The sequence below is a fragment of the Helicoverpa armigera genome, chromosome 27, assembly GCF_030705265.1.
Source record: "Helicoverpa armigera isolate CAAS_96S chromosome 27, ASM3070526v1, whole genome shotgun sequence".
In the NCBI taxonomy this organism is placed as follows: domain Eukaryota; kingdom Metazoa; phylum Arthropoda; class Insecta; order Lepidoptera; family Noctuidae; genus Helicoverpa; species Helicoverpa armigera.
Window position 1 is genome coordinate 2,855,271 of NC_087146.1, and position 20,247 is coordinate 2,875,517.

At 36.8% G+C, this 20,247-nt stretch overlaps 1 protein-coding gene across 1 annotated transcript in view; it reads right to left on the bottom strand.

Annotated features, from left to right (window-relative positions):
- Positions 1-20,247, bottom strand: part of LOC110373752 (uncharacterized) — a 108,088-nt gene that overhangs the window by 73,584 nt on the left and 14,257 nt on the right. The window contains exon 2 of the mRNA XM_064041889.1: positions 3,684-3,837. The gene's annotated coding sequence lies outside the window, so the exon portion shown is untranslated. The remainder of the gene's footprint in view (positions 1-3,683; positions 3,838-20,247) is intronic.

Below are 20,247 nucleotides of genomic sequence, written 5' to 3' on the forward strand. Positions count from 1 at the left end.
ATATTGAGAACCGCAATCTCTTAAAATAAACTTGGTTTTATTCAATCATACTGATTGTTGTCCTTATTGGTCATGAAATGTGTTTCTATGAGTGGGTGGTTTTATGTGTTTTGTAAGTTTATTTTATCGCAAAGGTTTTGATCCAGATTTCGCTATGGCACATGAAAAGTAAATCTTTCAAATGAGAACCTACATATTTACCTACTTTTCTTAGACTCAAAACGTCGTACCACAAAAACTTTTAAACGTCTGTTCACCACTTGTCTAAAACAATTACAGATTATGACGTTGTAATATGGTCCGTTTTGCACCCACACTTTTTTCTAGACAAGTGTTCAACAGAAGTTTTTGTAGTAAGACTGAAAGAGCTTAGCTCGATTATTTTTTCGTACATAGAGTACTCCTTAAACGTCTTACCAATCCAGAAAGCTTTGTCTCAGGCACCACAATAAATATGATACCAAGAAATTCAGGTTACACCAATAAAAAACAAATGACTATCACGTTCAAAATGATTATTATCTTTTAATTGGTTGTCAACAGTTCTAAAACCCAAAGTATTTTCAACCTTGATGTGTTAATTTTAAGGTATGATTTCTGAAATGAATGGTTTCTTTTAAATTTCTACGTAAACGTTATAAGGCGTGTTGGTACACATGTAATATTCAATACAGACTATTGATTTTGCTGTTAGGCGTCTCACAAATCTGTTTTACTTGTGTTTTGTTTTTACTTTATTCAAGCGTCTATTCAGTGTTTATGAGTACTAAATTCCTACTCTCGTTTTGAGGCGTAATATAGTTTAAACCGACTTTCAAAAAAGGAGGAGGTTCTCTATTTGGGTTTGCATGTCTCATTGAATTACTTAATGAAATTGCTAAAAGGTTAAGTAGTTTTGGCATGACAGACAGGTAGAGTTATGCATTTAAAGATGACACACAATAAAGTGGCTTTCTATTGATAAAATAATTTACATTATCAGTTCAATAGATCCAGAGATTGCTCCCTAGAACCTCTCATACTTCACCTCTGTGTGATAAAAAATTCTTGGCTCGTCTTCAAAGAAATATCAAAGACCTATCAAAGGGCTCTTCTCTTATCATTGAATTTATCAGTATTCATGAATATATCTACTATGTAATAATAACCATATACATAATTATGTACAATGCGGTTATCGATTAACGTCACATTATTTACATTTAACCCTGTTGGTTTCATAAATTATTTATTTTGGGTGGGTTGCACATTGTAACTACATGTAAGAACACCGTAACTAGCCGCAAAATAACTAAAAGTTTACAAAAGAAATCGTCCTGATGATACTGCGCTCTAAGTTCCTCAAAGTTTAGTAGATAATACCTACCTGATTACGTTATATTTCTATTAGAGGAATCAACTGTGTATCAATATGTCCTGCATGTGCAGGGCCTCCTTTTAGCCATCTGAACTACAGAAGCACTTATCCCTTATTCTTCCTGTATCTCCAGTTTCTACACCATCCTTAAGTAATTTATGATTAACAAAAAGTAGAACAGACGTTTGTGTATTTGCATTTTTGTTTTCTTTAAACACCTATCAAACGTCTATTAGATTTAACTTTTTACTACCAACACTATTAGTGCTTGTTTCAACCGACATAAGTAAGTGTGACTAACCTGTTTGTTCTAGACATTAGCTTAACAAAACCAGTCCTAATTATTTGCACTTCCTTGACTAATAAACATCACAGTACATTTAGGAGTCGAGAGGAACTGACTAAGACATCCGTTGGATTCAAATCAAGATGATTTATAATGTAATAGGAGACAGAGCCAGATGGAAAGCGATCATCATCATCATCATCTCAGCCATAGGACGTCCACTGCTGAACTTAGGCCTCCCCCTTAGATCTGATCAGCAGGTCGCCTCCACAGATACCTGTTGGAGGCGACCTGCATCTAGCGATCATCACCCGCAGAAAAAATAATGAAAACACACGTCAATTCAATTCAATGTATTTATTTGTGAGCATAAGTATACAGAAAGGTCTTAGAATTAAACATTTCAGAGCTCTATGTTCTACCAATTGGAATTGGTGTTCAAATATCTTCAATCATCTATTTAACTTTTTTTTAATACATGATACCATTATCATCCGCCCTTTTGCTATAACTGAGCAATTAATGAAGACTACTTTAATCCCTTTAATTGAGAAACTAACCCTTGGAAAAACCAGGTCATGGTTTCAAAAATCATGTTTTTAACACAGGACAGGTATTGAATGAAGATATTTTCGACAGGATAGCAACAAGTGAGGCATGTATCGTTAAATCAATATACAGATAAGAAGTGTGTCAATATTACAGAAATATTTACATTCATAAATGCATTTGTTTAAATAAGTTACGGATCGTTGCTACGTGAAATCGATGTCATTGCAGGAATTTTAGTTAAATAATCTCTTTTAATTCCATAGTTCTTCCATGTTTTAGAAGGCACCATAAATTAGTGGGTGTCGGTTGTCATTTGAACATCTTTGGCAGTCGTTAGGGGTATTGGTCAGAAGCCGGACAACCAGAAATACCGAGGGAGATTGCTCAGGTAACTGGGTTGTGGAGGTCAGATAGGTAGTCGCTCCGTGTAAAACACTGGTACTCAGCTGCATCGGTTTAGACTGGAAGCCAACGCTTACATAGTTGGGGAAAGTCTAGGCTGATGAAGGCTTTTAATTCATTCCCTACTTCTGAAAGTGTTCTCCACTTAGGCACGTTTGGTTAAAATCGAAATGAATTTTACAGTCCCACTTGGTAATCTAGCAACTAGCACATTTGCATTAGCCATAATATGCACGAAGTCACATTCTCAATGTTCTAGGAATATAAACGAAAAAAAAAAAGCGTTACTTACATCCTCAGTCAAGCAATAATAGTATTTGGAGGATATGAGTCATTTAAATACCTTCGAGCAACCGGTAGGAAATGGCTTTGGGTCTAAAGAATTACTTGTAACTTATTGGTGTTAATTATCTTGTCTATATTCATTAGTAGTTCTACTTAAAGAGCGTTATTTAACAATTTTGGACGCTTTGATGCTTCCTTGCTTCAAGGATTTACATTTTTGCAGCTACAGTATGTTCGGTTCAATTAAGTGCATTTTAATGGATCTATTGCAAAATCAATTGCACTTGCTCAGTTTTTTCTATCAAGTGGATTGTTGATTACTAGAGCCATATTAAACCTGTACATGTGGGCCTTTAAAGTATACTCTAAAAGGCTTCTGATCACAGATTACATAATGTATAAGTTAATTCTCATCTCTTTGGATTGTCATTAGCAATTTACATGTTTGTTGAAAAGCATTCAGTTACAAATCCGAGGTTTACAATTCAGTACTTAGTTCATATCAACCTGCATGGCCAAAACAAAAATAGAATGAGCGTCAGCGTCAACCGTACCTATGTTGGACAGCCCTTTTCCATCTACTTCCCAATGAATTGACTTGACAAAATAACTCCATAAATGCTAAATACCTCTTACAAGTCTCTTAATTGGGTTGAGGAGGCCACACAGGCAGTCGCTCCTTGTAGAACACTGGTACTCTGCTGCGACCGGTTAGACTGGAAGCCGACCCCAACATAGTTGAAAAAAGGCTCGGCTCGGGAGATGATGATCTTACGAATAAATAAATGTTGTTCTTCTCACCTTTACCGGCAGTTATCATTCAGAGCCGCGGCCCCACGTCCTGCTGGGCACTCATGCTGCACTCATGCTGGTCACTAAGACATGTCACTGTTCACTGCACTGCACTACACTACACCAGTCACTTAGCACATGATTGTATATCCAGGATTGTGGTCTGTAACAAAAGAAAGAGATAATTAGCATTAAAAAAAAAAGCAATTAGAAATATACCGACTTGATCAATGGGCGGCAAGTATATTATCGTTATAGTGAAACGGTGCAACTGGATCTCAGAATGGTAGATATACACACAGCATGATATGAAAAATCTGAGGTGTCACTCTAGGCAATTTTAATGAAAATGAAACTCATTAAAATTGTCTAGAGTTAACGTTTTAGGCAGATCAATAAAATTATTGAATTCGAGTTATTGTCAACTACCGCATTCTACTAACAACGCTAAATTATGTGTGAACATAACACGAAATGAAGAAAGAGAAATTATGGATCTGTCTCTAAGATGAAGTTTATTTCCCCTAACTCCAGTAAGAACAGTAACAAAAATGTATAATCAGGTAGCAAGGCAAAAGAAGACTGACACTGATAGACCATTCTGATGCAAATGCAATGAATAGCATTATAATATGATTGACGAAGGTCATGGCTATTGCAGTACATATTATAGTAGAATCAAACCAGTTTAAACTAGAAATCCAAAGATTTCTTCAGATGCTAAAGAACTAGTCAGGGAAAAGTTAAGGAAATCATCATTGATTGAAAAAAAATACGGGTTTGTCTTATTTCGGTTTCGCCAAGGAATACTCCTTTTGCATGTAAGGCACGATTTTTTCTACACCACTTTTAACTTTGTAGGAAACCAAGCAGGTTATCAATAAATGACTGTATAATAAAGTAAATGACACAAAAAGAAACAATTAAAACTCAAAAAAACAAATTGAAACAATAATTCAACAACAAAATAACGGTCGAGCTCACATACAAAAATTAAACGTACACAGAAGCACCCTAATAAAATTACCTTAGCTACTATTCAGCGAAATTATCGTTCACAATGCCAACCACCCTTATTGGGGTTTTCCTCCCCTTTGTTTACCCTCTCACTTACTCCTACACCGTTACAATCCTCTATCCCTTTCTAGCTGACTCTAGGATTTCGTTGGAAGTACGACACGTCAATTTTATGTTTAAATGGGACGATGAGTGCTTGTTCTAAAATATTGCTTTGTATCATCTAAATACTAACTACACCATTAAGTAGTTTATTAGGTCAAAATACATGACAATATTCTTCAGAATCACTAATCATTTTGGCTCTTAGATCATTCTCAACTACTTTGTCATTAAGTACACTGTATCTCTCATAACGTCATCTAAGTAAAATTGAAATTTTTTCACCACCTCCCCAACCTCATTTATCCGTGCATATTATGGAAAACTTGTATGAAACACACCAGGGCGGTTATAACAGCTACCGTTTCCCAGAACGGGGTATCGATCCTGAGCTAGTATGAAGTGAGATTGAAATAGTACTTAACCTAGAAATAATGTACTCTTCTCCTAATATTTAGAAGGTAGGCTAGTTTTCTGCCAATTTAGCAGTTTTTGTCACTTGTTCAAGTACATTTAGTTGATGATATTGATCATTAATATTCTTATGTTGACTTAAATGACTTGCTTATTTAGTAGGTTAAACCCAGTATTGTCTGTCAAAAGCAGGTGAGGACAAAAACACGTTGGTTAATTCAGAATCATATGGCTAGAATGTTAACCGTTTATTTATTGAAGTTTAAGAATGGTCAGACATTATTTTAAAAGCCTAATGCAAAATATTGTGTATCAGTCAAATAGTAAAAGAAAATTCTTCTGCAAAAACCTACATTATTATTCTAGTATGTTTATAGATTCGGAGATATCAATAAAAATGTATGTCACGTCAAACGTACCCAGTTAGAAATAGCTATGGGAAAGGATTCATAGATCAATCGTACGGCTCGCAATATAAGTCTAAGCGTTCAAATTATTATGGTGTCGGAACTGCAGTCGTAAATCCCGGGTCTAGTCTAACTTTATGTCTATCGGCTTTCAGTACAAAGTGAGACTGTTCACATGAGTTTTATGACTTATGTGGACGCTAGGCCAGGAGCGTTATTTTTATCTGCATTCCTTGATTGTGGTGGAATGATTTCTCTAACTGTAGAAATAAAGACGTTTATAATAGGTACTACTAGCTTTAGTCAGCCATTTCACCTAAGACCGTCCGTAAGACCGTGGGAAATACACTCCTAAAAGTAACCATCCTCCATCAATGGGCTGTTTAATACTCGAAAACATTATTCATATTGATATGTAGGTGCAAAGATAAGCGCGTTCAAGCAAGCAAATATACTCTAACAAGGATTACAATGGAACTCTGTAGTACACTTCTCTTTAATACTCCTTGGTCACATCTGGTTAGATGGAGACTTTAAGTTACTTCGCAAAGTCTGGCCTGAGTAAATCAAGCGCGACTATTTTAGTCTACAAATTGCTACTGAGTACATCCATTTGGTTTTCTTTTTCATATTTATCATTCTAATGACTTCTTTCGTTCTTATAGACAGATTATTTTATGCTAATGAATTTTTACCTACAGATTTAAGGGCTCTTAAATCAAAGTGCATACCAAAACTCAATTAGACTGATATAGAGGAAAATAAAAAATGTTGACACCCAATCTAACCGTTACCGGACAGCATTCTTTCTAAACGTCCATAAAATCAAACCAACAAGGGGAGCCACCCCTCTTCCCGCAGTGGTGCCAAATTATACCAAATGCTGTGATTCGTAATAATATACCATTTTATTTGCAGTACAATTCATAATTAGGGTTTTCCTTTTTTGTACCTAAATTGCAATAAGTTGTAAAAGGTGTTGCATTTATGCCCTTTTTAGAATAGTTCGTGTTTTCTTGCTTTTGTTTCCATCTCTTATGGAGAATGTTCGATCTGTTTCATTTCTTGAGACTAAAAAGGTATGCAATAACGGTGTGATCACTCAGGCTCGAACGTAATAAGCAAATTGGAGGCAATACCTACTCCAAAAATAGAACAGGGTCCAAATTACGTAAGAAAAGAAAGTGTTGAAGGGTATCAATAAGTCATCAACATATAAAATAATGTGTAGACAAGTAAAACTGACCCTTTTAACATTATTAGGTACTGATAAACCGGGTATATATCCGAACAAAAGCGTGTCAGATTCGTTCAACTCAAATACCTTATAACATACCTAGACCTAGTTACATTTAAGTTCATATCCATTATCTAAACTGGGAGCTGCTAAAACGCTTACTCTGAATCTACCGCATTACGCCAGGCAGCGCTATCCCAAAACGTAGAATTAACATGTGAAAAGCCAGCATTAGGCGGCTACCTAGCTCCGGCGCGGTCCAGCCACCCACACAAGCAAAACACTATAGCTACACACGCAAAGATGTCTCCAACAAAATAAAACACCGGCCCCTGTCATATGGTATTGATTCCGACCCTTCGAATGCCGTCCCTCTCGCACACCGGTCAGCAACGAAAGTGCGAAAAGGACAGGTGTAGATACTTTCTTCTTGGCGACTCGGTTTGAGATGTAATGTTTACTTGTGTGCAGATTAATACTCGGGTAACGCCCTGCTTGGGATGATTCTGTATAGCTTTTAGTGTCCCCGAGTCGGGTTTTGATCGGTTCGAGGAAAAGTGATGGTCGTTTAAGTAGAACTATAATGCTTCTTATATTACTGACCCTTGAAGTGGACGGTTGAGTGTTTTGTATGCTTTCTTGTTTATGTTTGTATGTGTGTAAGTAAAGGTGCAAAGAACTCTTTGTCTAGGATGACGCATTGGCGTTATACATTTGCTTTCTGCACAAATTCTAGACATAATAAGTGCAATTCTTTGCTAAGGTATTGAATAGAAAAAATGTTTGCCACTCACTGTATATTGTTGTGAATAATTAAAACACTACATCTTGAATCGATTGTTGGACTTTAATGGCAATTGTTTGATGAGTTTTATGCAGAAAAACGTCGTAGGTTGCAATTTGAGCTCAATGTTTACACCAACAAGATACATTTTGCGTAAGCCTGTATCCAACAATACAGGAGACGAGATCACCTTTGTACCTAGTAGCATTGTATATGCTGAAGGCATTTCAACATCGGAGATCGAATTGTCCGGGATCCCAACAGAGCGGTCCTGCCTACGCGACTGAACATCCAACTACTATAATATGACCTCTTATACACATTTATATTATTTTGATGGATAGACCGGTTTGCAGGGGTGACAACTTCGCCCCTAATTTAAGTATATAGTTAGGGGTGGTTTGGGGTACAATAAAGGGTAGAATTAATCCGCGCTTGTTTTAGGGCGCGTGTACAACAGATGTATGGAACTGGACATGGAAGGGAACTTTAAATTGTAATTGTGTAAGTGCTTTTATGTTGTAAGTGAGAAATGAATTACTTGAATATTCATTGGCGTTACAGTGCCCTGTCTATCAGGCTATTTTAAAAAATATACGATCAAATAGCTGTCCCCAATTAGCCATTAGAAATGTCTTATCAAATAAACAAATGTTAAATAAAATAATAGTCTTGTTTTTTCAACATTCTGCTCCATTCGAAAGCGACAAAAATGCATTGAATTTCAATACAGTCTGGCCCAGTCAATTTTGTACATTTTTTATCACTTGTAACACAGAACTGAGGTTCAAACACAAAGGGACGTAATTCTGCATGCAGTGATGATGCAAAATCGTTACTATCACCATAATTTTAGAGTTGATTTCTGAATGATTGTTATATGAATACGTTAGTTTATTATTTTGTGTGCTTCCACGGATTGATTGACGAAGCTTTTGCTGTTATTACTTCTGGGCTCTCAATGTAAGGGTGCTTTTATGGGAACCGGTTTTGGTAGAATGTGGTGAATAATTGTTTTAAAAGTGCTGTGCGAAATAGCGCCATCTAGATATGTTACAATATTTAGTTTTTGATTAACCTTTGCTAGGACTATTGGTAGTCAAAAATACAAGACTCTCTCACTGAGCTGAGACCTGAGCCCGGAAAAAATGTTATTTCATAGTAAAACAAGCGTTTGCCCTTTTGTGGGGACTACTTTGAACACACAGATAAAGAACCCAGCCTGCAATTCTTTAAAATTGAAACATTTTTAAAAGGTTTAACGAATCGACGACGAACGTTTCCACGAATCCCTCTAAGTGTACATTTTTTGGGTAAGTAATTTCAATCTACATACACGCCAGAACATTTACTAGTTAATGTTACTATAAATTCTAACTGGGTTGTAACTGGGTTGAGGAGGTCAGGCAGGGCAGCCGCTCCTTGTAAAGCACTGGTACTCAGCTACATCCGGTTAGACTGGAAGCCGACCCCAACATAGTTTGGGAAAAAGGCTCGGAGGATGAGGATGATGAACGTGTTTAGCAATATCACAATTAATGTGTTACCACCAAAGTCCAAGAAACTTCGGCATACGAAGATTTTAGAGTAAACAAATGATTCAGGACTTTGGATGCTCCATTTTTATCATAACAATAGACACTATATAAAATCATGATCTCATCGTTGTTTTGAACTTCTAGAGGATTAAAATTTGACGAAATCTTTACACCAAATATATTATGATTTGCTTGACAATGAATGGAAAATACAGTTTATGACTCCTAAACAGTTGGATGGCAGATATTAATAATTCTCTTACACTTGCCACTAAAGGTAGGTACGCAGTTAAAAATATGATTATAAACCAAAGCACTAAAAGAAGTAGTGTTATTCTAAAAACGAACAACCCTATGCTCAAGCGCATATGAAAACGACACTATAGTTAACATGGGAAACAGAATCAGACGTATCAGACTGGGTCACTTTCTATTCGTTGCCTAACCTATGGTGCTTCTTAACATGGTCATCTAGGACAATGCCAAAGACACTACTCTACAACAGTGTGAAGAATCACAATTTGAAGCCATTTTAGGGTTTGAACCCACAGGGTAATAACGGGATCCATATGATTTTGCCCTTTTTAGGCTAGATATTAATAACGGTAAGGACGGTGATGCAAAAGTCCGACTCCTACTTAGACGGCTTTTATTCTCAAAAAACGATTCTGTAGTAAAAACTGCGTTATTGGTGTTAGGAAAAGTAGACATGTAAAATAAGTGATGAAGTTATTATCATTAAAATCGAAGTCAAAATCTTAATGTTCAATACTCAAGTAATTTTCCTTAATAACTCTCTGTGTCAGCTTATTAAAACCAAGAACCAAGTTCATTTTTCACAGCAATGTATTTTAAAAATGTTAAACATGAGTTGGTTTAAAGTTACAAATACTCTTTCTTAGCAGGAAAAGTTTCGTTGCTAACTACGTCGGAAGTGCGTTTAAGTCCATTTTTGGTAACATTTATCTTGTTTTTATTGCTGTTAATTTTGTGTTTTACGTCTTCTTATTAGTTAATTTTGTTTTGCATAATAATGTTTTTGTTAATTGATACATTGTCATTATAACCATAATTTAAGCTTTGCTATATTGTATTTTTAATCTTTGGCATATGTATACCCATAAGGAAAGTAGAGCCACTTTCTTGCTCATTCAAATCATTTCGTTTACTTTTACCATCTTTTACACTGTTCGCCTTGGCAATAGAAGGCAATTAATCTACATATACATTTCCAAACATTTTTAATTTGCTGACGACTAATATAATAATCTATAATAGTTTTGTCAACAAACAGTGATGTGCATTTGGCACAGTTACACACAGTCTAGCGATAATACACGTCATTACATCTCCTACAATATGTCTGCTAACATCGATATTTTCTAGTCTGGTGACTAATCTTGCTCATATGTCATTTCAGTTTTGGGCTGTTGAATCATACTTATTATACTAAGTAGGTATGTATGTCATTGGATGACTTTCATTTGTTCTGTACATTGATCTTCTTGAGAAACGTAATCCGTCTTGTCAAGTTTTGGGTTCCATTTTTCACCTTTGATTTGATAATGGGTCGTTGGGGACAGAGTGATCAAAAGGTTTATTTAGATAATGTAGGTACATAAGTTTGATGTTCACATGAAGTTAAATTAATTGAAATAGTCTCTCAACAAAATAAGCATACTGCAGACAAAAACTTTTGTCCGATAGTTAACCCTATACATATTTATAAAGCCGATCAAACTATCAGACTAAAACGATCTCTCAGGTCTCAAGTTAGCACTGCTCATATAACTGAAAAATGACTCATAATTAGCTCATACATCCTGCAAAAGTAAATAAACCAGTAAAAAAAATCAAAGCCAATAAAATCCTATATCACATGAAAAACGAGAGTAGCAAAGAAAGTGGTTTCTCGTTTTACCCCTGAACGTGAAACGGGATATAAAAGAACCACAGAGGTTGTTAACCTAAAGACAATAACAACTGGGAGGCCTAACGATTTGATAGACAGGACTGTGAGGATACAGGATCCTTTAAAAAGGACCTATTAATCTACACCAATGTTATAAAGTTGCAGAGTTTGTAAAAATCTTGTCAGTGTAAGATAGCCCATTGACACATACTCTATTACACCTAGAAAGACTATTTCTGCTATCACAGTCAGGACTCATAAACAAGACAAATCCCATACAGGTAATACACCACAATCAAGTTCAAAAGGATCTACATCTATTCTGCAGTTTATCAATGAAAATAGAAAAACAGTTGACCAATCGACGACCTCGATGGCGCAATGGTCACCATGCCGGACTGCCGGACCTGAGGTCCCGGGTTCGATTCCCGGTTCGGTCGACATTTGTGTGATGAGCATGCTTGTTTGCCGTGGTCTGGGTGTTACAATATGTATTTATAAATATGTATATGTAGCTATATGTAGTTTATCAGTTGTGTTAGCACCCATAACACAAGTTAATTAATAACTTACCATGGGGCTAACCGACCGTGTGTGAAAAGGTGTCCCGACATTATTTAATCATCCAAAATATCTTATGCATTACAAAATAACTCATAACATCATCCAGAAACTTCGACAAACGCATGCAAAAATGCATCCTGCTCCCGAACTCGTCCTCACATCACAATCAATTTGTTTATTGTTCCGAATGTCGCCCAAAATAACAATGCACGCACACCCGCATCGACCAGGTGTAAGGAACACTACCAAGCCTCCAGAAAAAACCTCATCTGCATATCCGAAGCCACTGCTAACCAATTAACAACCTTACATCACCGTAATAAGGTCTTTAGCACTTACAACGTAATCTTGTTCAAAAAAACACACAGTCAATGTCCTTAGTTGCATTCGTGTGCTGTCTCTTTCGTGAACGTAGTGTTTGAAAGAGATGGCGCAGGGATTGTGACAAAAAATGATCGCTTGCGCACTGTGGGGACGTCGAATAGTATTTGCATTTTTTTGACGGTAAAGTAAAAGTATTATTATTTTCTGCAACTATTCTGCTAAACGGAGAACATGGGATGTTTTAGTATTGAGGCTTATTGGGTATACTCTCCCTATAAAATCGTGAAAGTCGAAAGAGAAAGGCTTGCTAGACAGATAGGTTAACGATCAGTGCACGGTGTAGCATGAAAAACAATATTTTGCAAGTCCGATTTCAAGGTCAAATTGGCGTGTATGAATCATGGATAAAACTATACGATTTTGCTGAGAGTTATCTGTATCTTCAACGACTTGATCTTAATCTTGATCATTTATCAAAAAGCCGGTCATATTAATTTTGGGAATCTTGGTTTTCCTACACTGTGCATTTACTTGTATTTATTTTTAACTTATGTCTCCCGTTTTGCTTTGCTATAAGCCGTTACAATGTATCTACCAGCTTCACCGGTAGATGTATTTATTACAAACCGTACTAACATTAGCATCTATTACCCAGACCTACATGTATATCTTATTGTTCGTTTTATTCAAATTATGCATAAAGAGCGGGTAGGAAATAGCAATTATGTTCGTGTTCTGTAGACAAGGCCGAATCAATCTGAGCCGTGAAGAACAACGTGTGATTTATAATATAACATTTAATGCAGATGCGTAATTTGTGGAATAAAAATCCCTCCGCCGTCAAATGGATACTAAAAGTCTTAAAGTCTTCAAGAGAGTCCAATTATATATTTAGTTTTATAAATTCACACGTAACAAGCTTTTTTCAACAACAACTGTCATTACACCTTATTGTCTTTTTTTTTTAACACACTTCTATCAATTTTTCGGCTATGTACATACCTAACCAAAGAGGTTGTACATACAATAATACTTTCCCTAATTGATGAGAAGTATTCAGATGCCTAACGCATCCCAATCCTTTCTCGCAAATCCACGAGCCGAGGTCTGGGAACTGCCTTTCAGCCACTCATCTCTGGCTTCTCTTCCCAAGGCGTCCTTCCCAAAGTAATCAGAGTCAATCAGGCCGATATAATCCTTAATCCGCTGTGGAGGTCTCAGGGTTGATCTGTCTCTCAAATTATACCTGTGAACTTCAGGTTCCCTTATCTCCTCTTGAGCGTCAATGAACTCATCTGCTTGATCTGCTTCTGAAGCATCATGAACGTGATCTCCTGATACAGCCTCGTCATTGGTAGCTGTATCATACTCTCCCTCTAGAGCACGTTCATTAGTCTCATTATCACGAGTTTCTGGCTCTCTTATTGGTGAACTTATCTGCATTGGAACATCTTCCGATAAGATCACTCCCTCTGTGTCTATCAGATCGAAATCTCCCTCTGTCTCACTGCTACTTGGTTCATTAATTTGTGGTAAATTCATTTCTTCTTGAAGACTTGGCAATGCAGTTGGGATTCTCAATTCGATGCTTGGACTAAATATGACATCTCTAGATCTTTCGGTCTTTTTTCCATTCCAGATGCGATACCCATCGTCGTTATCGTATCCGATAAGTCTGCCCTTAATAGCTTTCTTCTGTAGCTTCTTCCTTTTCTGCTTAGGAATGTGGAAGTAACATTCACTACCAATTACACGCAAGTGAGAGATCTTAGGCTTCTTCTTATACCAAAGCTCGTACGGTACTTTCCCTGCTTCTCTAGTGGGTCCAGTGCGATTGAGAACATAAGCAGCTGTATTAATAAGCTCTGCCCACAAGGCTTGTGGAAACTCCTGTCCCGAGTGCATGTATGATCGAGCGGTTTCTACTAAAGTCCTGTTTTCTCGTTCTGCGCACCCATTTTGCTCAGGGGTGTATGGCATCGTGAGTCGCTGGATTATTCCCTGCTTGTGAAGAATATCTCGAACAGCTTTATTGTCGAACTCGCCACCATTATCGCTCAATAATGTTCTAACTGTATGTCCAGCGTTTTAGCTTTTTTAAGAATTGACTAAGCTTGTCCTTTACTTCACTTTTGTTGCGAATAAAGAAAACGTGACGAAACGCGGAGTAATCATCTTTAAAAAGAACAAAATAGAGATGTTTGCCATAGCTCTCCGGGAATGGTCCGCATACATCAGCGTGTACCAGCTCTCCAGGCATATTAGCTCGTTCTCTCTTGCCAAACTTCAGTCGCTGTGCTTTACCATAGATGCATCCTTCGCACTGTATATCACTCTCTAGATTTAGATTAATCCCCAGTTCCCTCTTAACAAGATCCTTAATGTACTTCTTGTTCTGGTGACCAAACCTCTCATGATATAGCTGGAGTAAGCATGATGGATCAACAGCATTAATTTGTACAGGTTTACTCGGTAGAACTGTCTTCATCTGTAACTTATACAGTCCACCATTATGTTCCCTGTTACCTACTGCAATAACCTGACCATTTAGTTCCAATCTGCACTCTTTAGTTGTGGAAATAAATGTACTGTTTCGCAGTTTGTCCTGTGCAGCTAGCATAGATAGCAGATTTTTCGTTAGTTTTGGCACGTACCAGACATCACTTAGGGTAAGCTTCATAATTTTGCCGTTAACATTTGTTTCAACCACCACAGACCCTTTCCCTTTTGCAGGAACTACGGTGCCGTCTGCCGTCGTTACGGTGTGGTTCGACCCAAAGTCCTCATAATTTATGAATATATCTTCCCTATTGGTTACGTGAGTTGTGGCACCATTGTCCACATACCAATGTTCTGCATCTTTATCCTCTGAGCAAGTATATATCATTAGCGTAATATTCTGCACTTGCTGCTTCGTCGACGTAGACTGTGAAGGTGGTTTCTTCGGTCTGCCATCCTGGATCCACTCCTTGCAGTTCTTGATGCGGTGTCCCTTTTGTGAACAGTACCTACACCTCAAATTCTCGTCTCTGGATTTTACTTTTAGCTGCGGCTTAGAGGTAGAGGCGAGCACTTCTTCAGTCTCTTCTTTGTGACCACCTAGTGCCCTCTCGTACCCACAGAGTTGTGCTGTTAGTGTGTCTATGGTCCTCTCCTGTTTGTTCAACAGCATCCAGCTGGATTTGAAGTTGAAAAATTTTTCATCGAGGGAATCCAAAATTTTACAAATCAAAAACATATCTGGTAACTTCATATTCGGATCAGTCTTCAAAATTTCGGCATTCAAATTGTTCCAGATGTTTTCAGTTTAGACATCATTGTCGACACATCCTCTGAACTATTTTTGTAGCTAAAAAACTGCATGCATAACGTGTATGCTCGATCTTCGGACTGTCCATCAAATAATCTATGAAGTTCCTCCCAGACTTCACGTGCTGTCTCGAACCTCATGACTTTCATCAGCGTCTCTTCGGTCATGTTACTCGTCATTATGAGCAGGGCGTTGCTGTCTGCCTTCCTATACTTCAATAACTCTGAGTTATAGGCCATCACTGCACCATCGCCTGTTCCTAAAATCGGCTTCCGAAGCTTTCCTTCTGCTGCCTCCATGGCGCCTTCTGTGCCACGCAACATAATGGAAACTTTATACTTCCATGTAGCCCAATTTTCACTGCCTTTGAGCTGACCAATTTGAATTTTAGTAGTAAAATTTTCCATATTGACGGGAAAGATTTTCCGCTGGCCCGTAACCTAATGCAGATGCGTAATTTGTGGAATAAAAATCCCTCCGCCGTCAAATGGATACTAAAAGTCTTAAAGTCTTCAAGAGAGTCCAATTATATATTTAGTTTTATAAATTCACACGTAACAAGCTTTTTTCAACAACAACTGTCATTACACCTTATTGTCTTTTTTTTTTTAACACACTTCTATCAATTTTTCGGCTATGTACATACCTAACCAAAGAGGTTGTACATACAATAATAACATTATACTTCTGTATTATGGTCTTAATCTAATGAATATTGTTTGTCTCTGAATAGATGCTTTGTCATCCCAAGTCATATCATGACGACAGCCTTATTAAAGTTTCCATCGATTAAAACAATGTCAGCTTTACTTCAACCTTCGATATCATTGGAAGCCATTTTCTTCTGAATTCTGGCTTCATTTGATAAAAACCTTCATGGTTACTTCAGTATATGAAAGCAGAAACTTTCCCAATCTTTGGTTCTTCATAACCTTGGTCAGAATGGGTCTTATGTCTAGGTACATAATCAACAGCTAAAAGGCGTGTTGCGTCATTACGCTATAATATACTTGTATAATTGCAGGAAACATTAAATTAGGAATCGTTACTTCGGCTACAAAATTTTACTGTCAACAACCATTACTAATTAACACCACAGTTTTAGTAAATGGTGGACCTTTAAAAATGACAGTTTACAATCCCAGAGAAGTTTTGAAATACCTCTTGATTTCCTACTCGACAAGACCAGTCCGTAATTAAGTAATACATTACAAATGCATAATTAAGCAGCTATGTGGATAGGAAGTGAAAATGTCACAGCTATACTTACGAACGCATCCGATGCATACTTGCATACGATTAGTGCATTCGTGCTATACTTTCCTATCTTGCAGTCAGTTTATGCACTGCAGAAATAGCTAGCTGGTTCCTTAATCGATAACCGAATACATTCCAGGATCTTGTTAGACTGTTACAGCTTTTTATCGTCCCACTGCTGGGCTGCGGCCTCCTCGCACACGGAGAAGGATTGAGCATTAATCACCACGCTTGCTTAATGCGGGTTGGCTTCTAGGATCTTTCGTTCTGATTTTCTTCAAGGGCAGAAATACATTTTTCGTCAATCCACTAAAAAGTTTTATATGTTGATGATTGCTTAATCATTCCTTTTTTTGGATAGGTCGTGTAAAAAAACTGTAATGTGTAAATTGAGATCAATAATGCTATCAATACCTAAGCAGCTTGATATTTACCAACTTAACTCTGACACAAATGAATACAAGGTAAGAAATAAAGACTAACAGCCAATTTCTTCATCAAAAGTAAAATCCAAAGTAATGTCTAAAGTAAAAGTAACGGTCAAATTCGCTTTTTCTAGTAGTTTTGCTGTCACTTTAGCCTTGAAAAAAACGATTTTGACCGTTACTTTTACTTTAGACATTACTTTGACTTTTATGTTTGATGAAGAAACTGGCCGTAAATAGAGAGGAATAAATAAGTGCAAATATATTAAGATCATTTAACTTCAAGTCACATCGGAACTGAGTTTTAATCACCATAAATAATGAAGATGGAAAAGATTTTACCTTTAAGGCACGATATAGAATTAATGGTACAGTCAACTTCATGTCAGTGGTAACAGTTTTATAGGAAAATCGTACTTATTACTATTGAGTTAAGGTACATGACAGTTACCACTAATGTGCAGTTTACTGTACCTATAAATATTATAAACGATGATCTATCTACTATCAACGTTTCAATAGCTGTACCTTCGCAATTTGTTCCAATTAATCTGCTGATGTCCAATAATAAAATAATTATATCTATGAGAATCATTTTGTTCATTGTCATTTTATATTATACTATCATTAATAGGCTTGTGTATACTTTCATTTACAAGTGCTCGGTTATTGTTATCGAGTATTTATTTCAAAACGTTATAAGTGGCTTGAGACTCAAACAAAGATTTTTGCACCTTTAAAACAAGAGGAATTTTAGCGAGTTCAAGGGGTATTTGATTTGCGCTCTATAATTTCATTATTGGCATGCTTATCCCATATCCGCAGTAGTATTAAAAACCCATTTTGGAATGCCGTTTACAAATCGTCTTCATGTCTCTCTGTATATTTGAGATACAACATCTTTATTTTGCTCCACTGGTCAAGGATAAATTGGCAACTGTTTATAACAAGTACATTTTAAGATTGTGTTTCGGATGGCACGTTAAACTGTAGGTCCCGGCTGTCATTGAACATCTTAGGCAGTCTTTACGGGTAGTCTCACACCAGTGTAACCATGGGGTATTGGGTTGCCCGGGTAACTGGGTTGAGGAGGTCAGATAGGGCAGTCGCTCCTTGTAAAGCGTCGGTATTCAGCTACATCCGATTAGACTGGAAGCCGACCCCAACATAGTTGGGAAAAAGGCTCGGAGGATGGATATTAAGATTTAGAGAATTTATAAAACCCTCATCAAAATAACTATAACAAACAAAGAACAAGAAATAAAGGATATAATAAAAGAAACGTCACGGCACGAAGTAACAGGTCTAATGGAGATATTTTCCACGCAAGTGACTTCCTTGTTATATGACTGTATTGTTTGGCCATTTCCGATGACTCGCGTACTCAGAAACGCATCGATGATGAGAACTTGTTTTAACCAGTTATTGAGACAGTTTATTTAGTGGTTTAAGGGATTAAAGATGGCTTATATTCTCAGGTAAAAGAAAATCGGGTTTATCTCTTGCTTTGTCTGTCACTGGTGCATGAGTTAGCTGACATTTAGCATGGTGCAGCATTGAATGATTTGGATTACTCATCCAAATGCATGCCCAATTCAAAAAAGAACAGCAAATACCTACTAATATTAATTAATTTAACTGTCAAAATGATCTAGACAATCCATTTCTAATCGCAAATGTATTAAATGCGAGTCGATAATCATGTTCTTATGCAAGTAATTTTTTACTTATTAGAAGAATTCTAGCTTTAAACTATGTATTTTCGACAGTGAGCTTCCCTAGTGCAATTTTCAGTACAGTCTAACATGCTCATCACAGTCGCACCTCGTCCCTTTGTCCACTAATAGTGGTTGCCTTTGACATGACCTTGCGTTGATTGTCGGCTTGCAGTCAGGCCCAGCCTATATCCATCCGTCTAGTTTCATCTAAATTTGCTACACTGTACAAAATGCACATAGATTGATGTCTGGTGACTGAAGCGTACTAGAGAACATTTTTTTCGCCAAATCTGGAATCCCCAAGTCCATAGACAGATCCTGTTATTTCTATAAGATACATGATAAAACATTTTTATTCAGCCAAGAGTTTTATCAAGTAAAACATCAAAACTCGCAATAAAACCCAAGATTTATGGTACCCAAATACATGACAACCAAATACCGGCTTTAAAAGCTACAAGAACCTACTTATGACACATACATGTCAGCAATAGGACTGTATAGCTGAACACTCCACTTCTGGCAAGTTTTGCGCCAAACGTAGCTGGATGTCTGCCAATCCGCTAGGGAATTGATTTAATAATCTTTCATTTTACTGCGACAATTCCTGTTTACATCGTTTTGTTTGTTAGCCATTTGGGCCTTTGTTTTGTGGTTCGTTTCAAAGTTTTGGGCAGGATTTGATTTGGATTGCGTTACGTGTCTAGAAAAGACAATTTTGTCGAGTCTTCTTTTAATACAAAGATTTTTGGTGCGGTAAGAGATCAAGCGATATGCGTTAACATGTTAAAGGACAAAGAACTGTAAAATAGGCTGATGATGATGTTTTCTCTTATGTAAGAGTAAATTTTACTTAAATAATAGATTAGTGAAGATACCCTTAACCAATATGAATAACCAATTGTCATAATATTCTATTACATGATACACAAGATGGCCTCCCACAACAATACAGTTATGTTAGAGACGGCTTTCAATCTAATAGCTTTCTGCATTGAACGGGATCAAAGCGTCTTTGAAATGCTGTATTGGTGCACGACAACGGCTACTTGACTATAGGTCTCAGATGGATTCAGTATAGATTAATAACATAGTGAGCATCAAGACTGTTTTGACCGAAGAGTTAGGAGAAAGAGAAGATATTTTGATACCAACAAAATTGGTGTCGAGCTTATGATCATCATGGACTTTCTACGTAACTTGTGTCTGACATTATTTGCTCACATTTTGCAACTGCAACTGTTAACATTGAATCTTATAGATAAAAATGAATCGCTGTTCGTCAGTCTGACTTAACTCGAGAATGGCTGGACTGATTTGGCTTATTTTGGTTTTAAAATGTTTGTAGAGATCTAGGGAAGATGGGTCAGCTAGTAAGTAATATAGAAAAATGTAAAGGTACTTTGATTAGAGCGACTTAGAAAACTGTGACTTTTACCAAACTGGTATGAGTCGTTCAGTTTCTGAAAATACAAGATCTGCACGCATTATTGTTCTTACAATGCGCACGCATTTAATCCTGAACACGCAGATACATAAAACCAAAATAGAAATGACGAATCTC